This window comes from Suncus etruscus, chromosome 4 (assembly GCF_024139225.1).
Source record: "Suncus etruscus isolate mSunEtr1 chromosome 4, mSunEtr1.pri.cur, whole genome shotgun sequence".
Lineage (NCBI taxonomy): Eukaryota > Metazoa > Chordata > Mammalia > Eulipotyphla > Soricidae > Suncus > Suncus etruscus.
Genome location: NC_064851.1, coordinates 64,021,262 through 64,033,117, shown reverse-complemented (window position 1 = coordinate 64,033,117; position 11,856 = coordinate 64,021,262). Strand labels below are relative to the sequence as shown.

The window sequence follows — 11,856 nt, the reverse complement described above, 5'->3', positions numbered from 1 at the left end:
CCATATATCTATAAACATGTTTGGCAATTTTTTCTTCTCTCTTTGACAAACTTAGCTCAGATTAATATTTGGATACTTCAAGTACTATTTTGTGAACACCCAGAATTTATTTAGTCTTATAACAAGAGTTTTGTATTTGCGTAAAAAATACAATAAATACATAATAACTTTTCTTTTAAACTTACCATAAAATGCCATAATTCATATTCTATATGTTTCCAACCTAGGAAAATATTAATAGGTACAAATATAAGTTAGGAATGACACAGTGAGGTAAAATAAAGACACTCTGTTATAACCTTTTCTTGTTTTTAGAAATAGCATCATTACATGGGAAGTACATCAATATTGGAAACAAGTTTTTATTTCACATATCTATTCTCAAAATTAACAGAAACAGGGGCCGGGTAGGTGGCGCTGGAGGTAAGGTGTCTGCCTTGCAAGCGCTAGCCAAGGAAGGACCGCGGTTCGATCCCCCGGCGTCCCATATGGTCCCCCCAAGCCAGGGGCGATTTCTGAGCACATACCCAGGAGTAACCCCTGAGCATCAAACGGGTGTGGCCCAAAAACCAAAAAAAAAAAAAAATTAACAGAAACAAATTTTGAAGTAAAAGAGTGTACTATAAATTTATTTAATACAATAATTTCTATTTTCATTTCTGGACCAAGATTTCTACATGAGTCCAAGAGTCTTTAAATTACAAAAATTTATAATGTACAAATATGATTAAACATCATATTACCATTGAAAATTAGCTTGATCTGATTTTATGTAGAAAGAAATAAGCATATAATAAATATTCATTTTATTTGAGTCTTAGAGTAAATTTGATTTTCTTTCATTTGACATTGTTTGGTATCTAGATGAATCTGTTTGTCTGCTAATAGTCAAATGCCTATGCCCTTTATGTTTAAAATTATCTTGAGTCAAGGAAATTTTTTCATTCTCTTTACTTTTATGATGACTTTTTAGGATTTCAGATAAAAAGAGAATTACTGTGGAATAGCACAGCAGGGAAGATAGTTAATAAAAAGTAGTATGTTCTTTTCTGAGCTGATTTTAGAATATACCAAGAAGGTAAAAAAAATAAATTGCTGTCAAAGATATAAAGTGAAGGTTGATTAGTGAGGGCCTAATATATGCTGAAACACTAGAATTAAATATAAAAAGAGAAGCATTTAATGCATATAAAATTCTGTTATAAGTATTTTGCCTAAATTACCACATAAGCATAAGAGATCATGCAAATGTAAAATCCCATGTTATATTTATAATAACCTATGCTGCTTTTACCTGTTCTCTTGCTTTTCAAATTACTATATACATATTGGTATTTAGGACAAAATGTTGATGCAAAAAAGAATTCGGCAATGTAATAAAAACAAAGTGGCACATAAAAGTTATATTAAATATTTCCTTAATATTTTTAGTATAAGAAACGTTTTCTCAATTTTCATTTGATTCAAAAATAACAATCTTGAAGATAATATGGCCTAGGTGATAATTTATATTATTATTGTAATTCTGGGCAAAGAACCAGTTCAGTTGTGATTAAATTGATTATTTAGTCTTTTTTAATTATGGAATGCTTAAAAATTTGTATTTGCATGTTATACTGAACAGGGGCCATGCTAATCGTCTTTGCATTGTTCCAATTTTAATATATGTGCTGTTGAAGCAAATGCTGATTTGAAGATTTTATGAGATGATACATGTTTAAGACAATAATTCTGTGATATAGTTAGTGTAATAGAAAAAAACATATTTATATATAATTACTCAAATAATTTTCCATCATGATGCATGACTAAATGTTCATTCCTTATATTCCAATTTATAGTAATAGTGTGTTGTTGATAGAGTGCCTTGTTTCTAATATACCAAAGACATGATCTTAACTCCATTTAAGTTTTTATATGGGTAAGATTTTTTAATTGAATAATATTGTAAGGAAACAAAGTATCTTGACATGGAGATATTACATCTTTCAAGGTCTATTGCTATCATATGGCCTATCAGTTCTCTTACCGTGGAAATACAAAACCTTTACGTTTCCAACTGTTGTGTTTAAAGTCCCCAAGCACATAATAATGTGGCCCCGGATGCCCAAACATCACTTTGATGGTCCTGGTGTTCTTTGACACTTGGAGGCTAATCAGAATGAATAACTGGGCCTTAGCACAGAACTACTAAATATCACTGAGAGTGAACCCTGACCACAGATTGAAAGCCACCCCGCCAAATAGTTTAAGAGTCACAAATGTTAGATACACAGTAAGAAATTTATTGTCTACCTTGTTTTAACAAAAGTGTTCTCTTCTAAATTCAATATGTTTGAGAACCCAAATAATGATTTCCAATAAAATTCTTACAGAAAAAAATATTTCCTTAGAGAAATGGCTAATTCTAGATCTAGAGAATGGCATAGATAAAATCCTTGGAACATTATGAAGTGAGAAATATAGGCCCAAAAACAAGCTCAAAATGAATAGAAAAAAAATAAACAATATTATTAAGATATATTAGTATTGACATACATGAAAAGATTTTAGCAATAACCATTTTTAAAATACAATATTATGCATGAAGCATAAAATCTATTATTATACCAATAAAATTAAAATTAAAATTTTTTTGTTTTTTGGGGGACCACACCCATTTGATACTCAGGGGTTAATTTCTGGCTAAGCGCTCAGAAATTGCCCCTGGCTTAGGGGGACCATATGGGATGCTGGGGAATCGAACCACAGTCCTTTTATGGCTAGCACTTGCAAGGCAGACACTTAACCTCTAGCGCCACCTCTCTGGCCTCTAAAATTAAATATTTAATATATAAAGTGATGTGATTGGATCACTTTCTATTTCACAATTTGAGATATATTTAGATATAGTATACTCAGAGTCAACGGTATACTTCTTCAATCCTTAAGTAAAGACAGAATGTGTGGATATATCAAAAATTTTTGCATGGAAATAGTGTTGGATTTGGAAGGGGGAGAAAATTTACAGTGAAGATGAAGTCAAATATAACCTACCACTGACTCAAGGCACCTTTCGCCTTTGCTTGTTTCTCTTCTCTTCTGTCTTCTGAAGCTCTCCTGAGAGGGCCAGGAAGGGCCCAGAAAAAACTGTCTCCTGGAAGTGCTCAGGCCGAATGGCCAAGAAAGACTGAGTAAGTGAAAAACCAGCTATCAGAGGTGCAAGGCAGAGAGGTGGCTCCTTTGTCTGTGAAGACAGGCAGGAGGGGTCTGCCCCTGCTGTGAGATTGGCTACTGGGAGAGACTGAGGGGGATATGTCAGCTTTGCATGTTTTTCTCTTCTCTTTAGTCTCCTGAAGCTCTCCTGAGAAGACAAGGAAGGGCCCAGCAAAAACTGTCTCCTAGAGTCTCCAGATGAGCATGGCCACTCCGCTTTGCCTCGCAGCCACACACTCTTTTCATAACACGCAGAAAAAAATCATACTACAAGAGTGACAATGGGGAAACCTCACAGGCAACCACCATCTAAAGAGAAAGAAGATTATAGCACTGATGTCCCAAAAAATACCAACCATATGATTAATCTCTCAGATAAGGAGTTAAGAATAGAAATATGAAGGATCCTCATGGAAATCAAGGAAAACATAGCTCTAGCTAAACAGAACAGTGTAGCAAGTCAGCCCCTGAAGAGGTTGACTGATGGAGGGATGAAGGATGAGGTCTTTCCCTTCCAGCTCGGAGCACGCGTCTGCCACCCTGTCTAGCCGAGGGTTCTGAGGTGAAACGGCGGGTAAACAGCTCACAGACAGGCTCGTGGAAATATTTGCTTTATTGGGTGGACAAGACTGAAGTCCAAAGACCCAGCTTCAGTTCCAGCCAAAAAGCCCTGGCCTTCCACAGACTCTTGTTTTTATCCACCAGAATCAGGTACCACCCAATGGTGGGATCAGATACCAACCAATGGTGGAAGCAGAATCAGGTACTACCCTAGGGTGGGGGCAGAATGCCAGGTCACACCCTAGGGTAGGGCACAATCACCAATCAGTTTAGGGTGAGTAACATAGTAATCCCCTAAAATATTTACATACACAACAGAACAGAAAGACAGAAATAAGAAAAATTGAAACTGAAATAACAAATCTGAAAAACATTGTAGCTGATCTGAAAACCTCAATGGAAAGCCTCTCCAACAGGGTAACAGCAGCTAAAAACAGAATCAGTGAACTGGAATATGAAATGCAGAACAACTCCATACAGCAGAAGAAATTGGAAAAGAACCTTAAGGCAAAATGATCAGACAATGGAAAAAGTACTCAAGGAATGTGAACAGAAGAAAATAGAAGTCTTTAATAAACTCAACAAAAACAACATAAGAATCATTGGAGTCCCAGAGGCCCAAAAAGGAGAACCCCAAGAAGAATCAACAGTCAAAGACATCATCACAGAGAAACTTCCAGAGCTAAAGACTGCATGCAATCAAATCCTGCATGCCTGAAGACTAGCAGCTAAAGGAGACCTGAAGAAAAAAACAGCCCCAAGGCACATTCTACTTACAATGATGAATCCCACAGATAGAGATAGAGTATTGAAAACAACTAGATCCAAAAGGGAAATTGCATTCAAAAGAACATCCTTAAAATTTATAGCAGACATGTCACAAGAAACTCTCAAAACCAGAAGACAGTGGAGGGATAGTGTGACAAGACTGAATGAAATGAATGCTTCACCTAGAATACTGCACCTAGCTCCACACACATTCAGGTTTGAAGGAAGGATACAAAGTTTCACTGATAAGCAACAGCTCAGAAACTTCACAAATACAGAACCAGCCTTAAAGGAAAAATTGAAAGGTCTACTTTAAAATAAGATAGACCAACCGACACACCAAAGTTATACACAAAGGTTAAGACAAATCCCATGACAATCATCTTTCTTAATGTCAATGGACTAAATGCACCAGTTACGAGACACAGATTGGCTAACTGGATCAAAAGGATGAAGCCAACCATCTGCTCCCTACAAGAAACATACCTGAATAGTCAGAACAAAGACTCAAAAAGCAGAGGCTAGAGGACAAGCATGCTTATAAAAGCTGGGTTGGCCATATTATTATCAAATGACACAAACTTTAGACTCAGAAAAGTCAAAAATGGACACTTTGTAGTAATCAAGAGATATGTGCAACAGGGAAATCATACTTCTAAACATATACACACCCAAATGAGAGACCAGCAAAATGGCTAATAAAATTATTGACAAATTTGAAAGAGGATATTAATAATAACACAATAATTGTGGGAGACCTCAATATGGCCCTGTCAAAACTTGATAGGTCTACCAGACTGAAACCCAACAAAAATATACTAGTCCTAAAAGAGAAATGGCAGAAAGAGGCCTAGTAGGTATATATGTATATATATTCTTCTCCAATGCACATGGGTCATTCTCCAGGATACTACATGCTGACACATAAAACATACCTCCATAAAATCAAGAGGATAGAAATCTTGCAGGCTACCTTTGATGACCAAAAGGCTCTGAAATTAGATGTGAACTACAAAGCCACACAGAAGAAAAACTTTAACAATTGGAAATTAAACACCCTGCTACTGAACAACCAGTGGGTCCAAGATGAAATCAAAAAGGAAATCAAAACTTTCCTGGAAACAAATGATAATGAAGACACAAACTGCCAGAATCTCTGGGACATAGCAAAGGTGGTCTTGAGAGGAAAATTTATAGCTCTACAATCACACATCAGGAAGGAAGAAGAGGCATACCTGAATCACTTAATGACACAGCTCAAAAAATTAAAAAATGACCAACAAGAGGAACCAAAAATAGGGAGACAGAAGGAAATAACAAAGCTGAAAGCAGAACTCAATGAAGTGGAAAACCAAAAACAATCCGAAAGATCAACGAAAACAGAAGTTGGTTCTTTGAAAAATCAACAAGATTTATAGACCATTTGCAAAGCTCACAAAGAGAGAAAGAGAACCTTGTTAAACCATATTAGAAACGGAAAGGGGAAGATCACTACAAATATTGCAGAGATCCAAAGGGTAATCAGAGACTACATTGAGAAACTCTATGCCACCAAACATGGGAACCTTGAAGAAATGGAAAAATCCTTGGAATACTATAACCTTCCACAGTTGACTAAGGAGGATGTAGCATATCTAAACACCCCCATCACTATTGAGAAAATTCAAACAGTAATTAAATATCTTCCCAAAAACAAAACCCCAGGCCCAGATTAATTTACTAGTGAAGTATTTCAAACCTTTCAAGAAGTACTACCAATCCTGGCCAGGCTCTTTCATGAAATTGAAAAAATGGAAACACTTCCAAAGTTTTTCCAAATTTAATATCATCTTGATACCAAAATCAGTCAGAGATAATTCCAAAAAAGTAAATTACAGACCAATATCCCTGACGCACACAGATGCATAGATACACAACAAATTCCTGGCAAATAGGATCCAATGCCTCACCAAGAGATCATTCACTATGATCAAGTAGGTTTCATTTTAGGAATGCAAAAAAGGTTTAACATTTGTAAATCTATCAACAGCAAGAAAAAAAATCACATGATCATACAAATAGATGCAGAGAAAGCTTTTGATAAGGACCAATACCTATTATTGATTAAAAAAAAAAAAACCTCTCAGAAGATGGGAATAAAAGGAACCTTTCTCAATGTAGTTAAGGCTATCTACCACAAACAATGGCAAATATTATCCTCAATGGAGAAAAACTAAAAGCCTTTTCTCTAAATTCTGGTACAAGACAAGGCTGTCCTCTCTCACCACTCCTATTCAACATAGCACTGGAAGTACTTGCTATAGCGATTAGGAAAGAAAAAATATCAAGGGAATCCAGAAAGGAAAGGAAGAATTTAGGCTCTCACTGTTTGCAAATTACATGATACACTACTTAGAAAACTCTAAAGACTCTACCATAAAGCTTTTTGAACAATATGTTTATTTAGCAATATGGCAGGCTACAAAATTAACACAGAAAAAACAATGGCCTTTTTGTACACCAATAATGATAGGGAAGAAACAAAAGAGACGAGAGCTGGAAGGTTCAGCTCATGACATGAAGTTCACCACAAAGAGTGGTGAGTTCAATTAGAGAAATAACTACATTAAGAATTAGCAAAAACAATATAAATGAATGATGGAAGTGGAATAGCCTGTCTAAAGTACAGGCAGGGGTGAGGTGGTGAATAGGGAGATTTGGTACATTAGTGATGGGAATGTTGCACTGGTGAAAAGGGGTGTTCCTTACATGACTGAAACCCAACTGCAATCAGATTTGTCATCAATGTGTTTAAATAAAGATATTAAAATTTAAAAAAAGCATGTTTACTCTCAGCTCATTATTTTTATTTTTAAGTATAAATAAATGTCTTATGTATTTTGAATAAAATCTCCAGCAATCGATTATAAAAATTAACTATTATTGGGGCAAGAGCAAATGCACAGCCGTAGGACATCTGTCTTGCAAGCTGCTGACCCAAAATATTACAAAGTGATAGTTATCCCAACAGCATGGTATTGTAATAAAGAGAGACCCTGAGATCAGTGGGATAGGCTTGAGTACTCAGAGAATGTTCCCCAGACATACAGTCACATTTTGATAAAGGAGCAAAAAATCCTAAATAGAGCAAGGAAAGCCTCTTCAACAAGTGGTGTTGGCACAACTGGTTAGTCACTTACAATAAAGTGAACTCATACCTCTAGCTAACATCATGTAAAAAGGTAAAATGAATTAATACATTAAATACCTTAATATCAGACCTGAAACCATAAGGTATATAGAACAACTTGTAGGAAAAACACTCCATTGCATTGAGACTAAAGCAGTAGTTCTCAAATAGTGGGGAACATCCCCAGGTGGGGCACGAGGCTCCGTAAAGGGGAGCGGATTTGAACTACGCAAACGCTATCGTAACAAGCTAAACCCCGTATTAATGTCTCTGTAAGTCTCTGGAGCTGAGAGTTGCTGTGTGCTGCTTCAAAACCCACTTTGAAAAGTTATGGATTGCAAAATGTGCTCATTGTAGCCATTAATCCAGATATCACCTCTGATTAAAAAATCATTTCAAATTATTTTTATATATTTTTCTTTCGCAGGATAAAATTTTTAATAAAGATACTATTTACAGTGACACAAGTGGGGCACAAAAATGGTTTCTTCTTCCTAGGGGAGCATTACAGAAAATAATTATGAAACACTAGACTAAAGACACCTTCAAGGACGGAACTGCACTCTCCAAGCTAGTAGAAGCAGAGATAAGCAGATGGGAATACATTAAGCTGAGAAGCTTCTGCACCTCAAAGGAAATATTGCCCAGGATACAAGAGCCACCCACTGAGTAAGAGAAGCTATTCACCCAATACCCTTCAGATAAGGGGCTAATATCCAAAATATACAAGGCACTGATGGAACTTTACAAGAAAAAAATATAATCTCATCAAAAAATGGAGAGAAGAAATGAACAGACACTTTGTCAAAGAAGAAATACAAATGGCCAAAGACACTTGAAAAATGCTCCGCATCACTAATCATCAGGGAGATGGAAATCAAAACAGCATTGAGGTATCATTTCACGCCATAGAGATTGGCACACATCACAAAGAATGAGAACAATCAGTGCTGGCGGGTATGTGGAGAGAAAGGAACTCTTATTCACTGCTGGTGAGAATGCTATCTAGTCCAACCTTTATGGATAGCGATATGGAGATTCCTCCAAAAACTGGAAATTGTGCTCCTATACTATCTAGCTTTACCATTCCTAGGAATATACCCCAGGAAAACAAAAATACAATACAAAAATCCCTTCACCAATATTCATTGCTGCCCTACTGAATTTAGTCAGACTCTGGAAACAACCAAGATGCCCATAAACAGATGAATGGCTAAAGAAACTGTGGTACATATACACAATGTTATATTATGCAGCCATCAGGAGAGGTGAAGTCATGAAATTTTCCTATTCATTGATGTACATTGTATCTAGTATGCTGAGTGAAATAAGTCAGAGGGAGAAAGATAGATGTAGAATAGTCTTCCACATCTATGGGTTTAAAAAAAAATAAAAAACATTTTTGCAATAATTCTCGAGACAAAAGACAGGAGGGCTGGCAGGTCCAGCTCACGACATGAAGCTCACCTCAAAGAGTGATGAGTGCAGTTAGAGAAATAACTACATTGACAAATATCATAACAAAGTGAATGAATGAGGGAAGTAGAAAGCCTGTCTAGAGTACTGGCGGCGTGGGGTGGGGAGGGGAGGTGGGAGATTTAGGACATTGGTGATGGGAATGTTGCACTGGTGTATGGGGTGTTCTTTACATGACTGAAATTCAACTACAATCATATTTGCAATCAAGGTGTTTAAACAAAGATATTAATAAAAATAATAATACCTACTGTTAGTCAAGGTCAGTAACAATAATAACATTTATTGTTTGCACATACTATAGGTAAATGTCATAAAATGAAAAATTTATCTTGGGTCTCTTCTTATCCAAAACAATTTTTCTTAGTTTTATTATAAGAAAAATATATTATATAACATATTGATGGATATTCTAAAAAATAACTGCTTCATTTTCTTATAACTGCCATTTATTATAAATTAGAAAAGTGAGAAATAATTTAGGGATCATTCTAGAGGACTTAAAGTATGTATATATACATAGAGCTATATAATGGGTGATAACTGCAACAGAAAATTAAAATAATATAGAAGTAAAGAAATTTGCAAAGTGACTTTTAGTTTAAATTAATACATCCATCTTTGTTTACTAATTGTGACAGATTTTCTAACCAGAGTAACTTTTCATAATTAGAATAACAATGCATAATTTGAATTGGCTGTCTAGTATCTTTGCAATTTTTCTGTTAGTTATGTAAAATTAGAAAATCTAAATATAAAAATGTATACCATTTTACAAAATATGCAAACAAAGATTCATATAGAAAATAAGAGCTGATAAAGCATAGGCAGAGAAAGATTCATATAGAAATTCAGTTATTTCATCATATTGAATATAGTGATTATGCAGTGAAATAACTGACAGATTTCCAGCCAATTATAAACACTCCGGATTTTTTTAATGTTCACAGGCTTGGTTTACAGAGTACTTTGTGGGAACTTTTGTGTTCAAAATATGAGCAAAATTTTTGCTCAAAAATATTTGGATCACATATATTTAATTTTAAGTGTTTATTGTACAAATATCAGAACTAAACTTTTTAATTTAAATTGATATAAACTATCAATTGAAATGGTTAGAAAACTAATTTAGCAGTTTCTATCCTTAAAGTGTAAGTGATAAATTGAGCAAAACATTCATGTAAGTGATATAGCTTATTCATATATTTGTGTTCATATGCATTTTAAAGTTCATTTCAAATTTGACACTTGAGGATAAAAGTACCTGTTTAAACTGTTAGGTAAATTTAGATTATAAGAATACACACACATATATCCACAGGCTAGAAAAATTTTGGAAGCAGTGGTCTGTTCAATATTTATAGAAAAAGTATTAGTAGCTATTTGTAAATATAAGCGTTCAGTACACTGAAATACTAAATATTTTCAGTTATATTTCTTTTAAAACATAAATTTTGCTCTCACCTTCACCTTCACTATCCAGTTTTTATCTATCTTCCTGTTATCATTCTCAGAGAATCAGTCAGTTTCATCTACTTCTGTCTACTATACATAAACTCCAATACACTGACTGTGATGATTAACTAAATTGACACTCAGCTGTGACAGAAGCCATATATAATGCACTTCAAGATATCATACACCTTAAACTGATATAAAGACAACTTTGCTTGTGTCCTTGAGCATAAGGTTAAAGTAATTTATGATAACACTGAAACATAATTAGTAGATATTGTCAGTAATGATAAATGTCTATTAATATATTTTATTACAATTTTCATTTCTTATTTTTGCATGATCATACTTGTGACACTGCTAACACTTATCATTCACATAGTGTATATGGAGAATATCCTAGACTAAACCCTCACCCAACCTCTTGGTCAAGTTGGTCACTTAATGCAGTTGCAAAGCAATGAAAAAAATCATGGTGCTTCAATACATTATTTTTTGTTTTCTTTTGGTGTCACCCATGGTTGTGCTCAAGAATTAATTTTTTTTTAGGGATAACTCCTATCTGGGTTTAAAATACCATTGGAAGTGCCAAGGATTGAACCCAAGTCAGGCACTGCAATGAAGCTCTTTAACGTTCCATATCTCTCCAGTCAACAGGGGGAAAAAACTTTCAAATTTACAGAATTCTTCAATGACTTGAAGATAATATATTTTGTTTCTGCAGAATAATCATCCTGATCCTCTATGTTCCTGAATAAAGTTACACAGAAATAATTAAAAATTACATATAAACATAGTTTCATAAAATAAAATAATAAGTGATTCATGTAAGTTATTGAATTTTAGTATCAGTTTAATAGTTAAGTTTTATCAATTATAACTTTTAAATATTTATCTAATATTATAACATTTAAAAGTATTATTTAAACCAGATCTGCTTGCAGGAAGTAAGTTAAGCATTGAAACTATTTGGGAATGGGGTGGAAGGAGGACAACATTGATTGATGGTGGGAACGCAACTGATTCAATTGTCTCTATATACATAAAATATTACTGTGAAAGATTTGCAATCCACTTTGGTCAAAATAAAAATTATTTTATAAAAAGGTATTTAAATCTAATTTCAAAGGGTACACAAACATCCTGGTGCATAACCAGAGTGGACACTTATATAACTTAACCATATTTGCAGTGAGTTTTTATTGGGCTTTTGGAAAGATTATTTTCAGCAA

At 34.5% G+C, this 11,856-nt stretch overlaps 1 pseudogene; it reads right to left on the bottom strand.

Annotated features, from left to right (window-relative positions):
* Positions 1-1,592: 1,592 nt before the first annotated feature.
* On the bottom strand, positions 1,593-1,682 carry LOC126007638 (uncharacterized; annotated as a pseudogene).
* Positions 1,683-11,856: the final 10,174 nt, after the last annotated feature.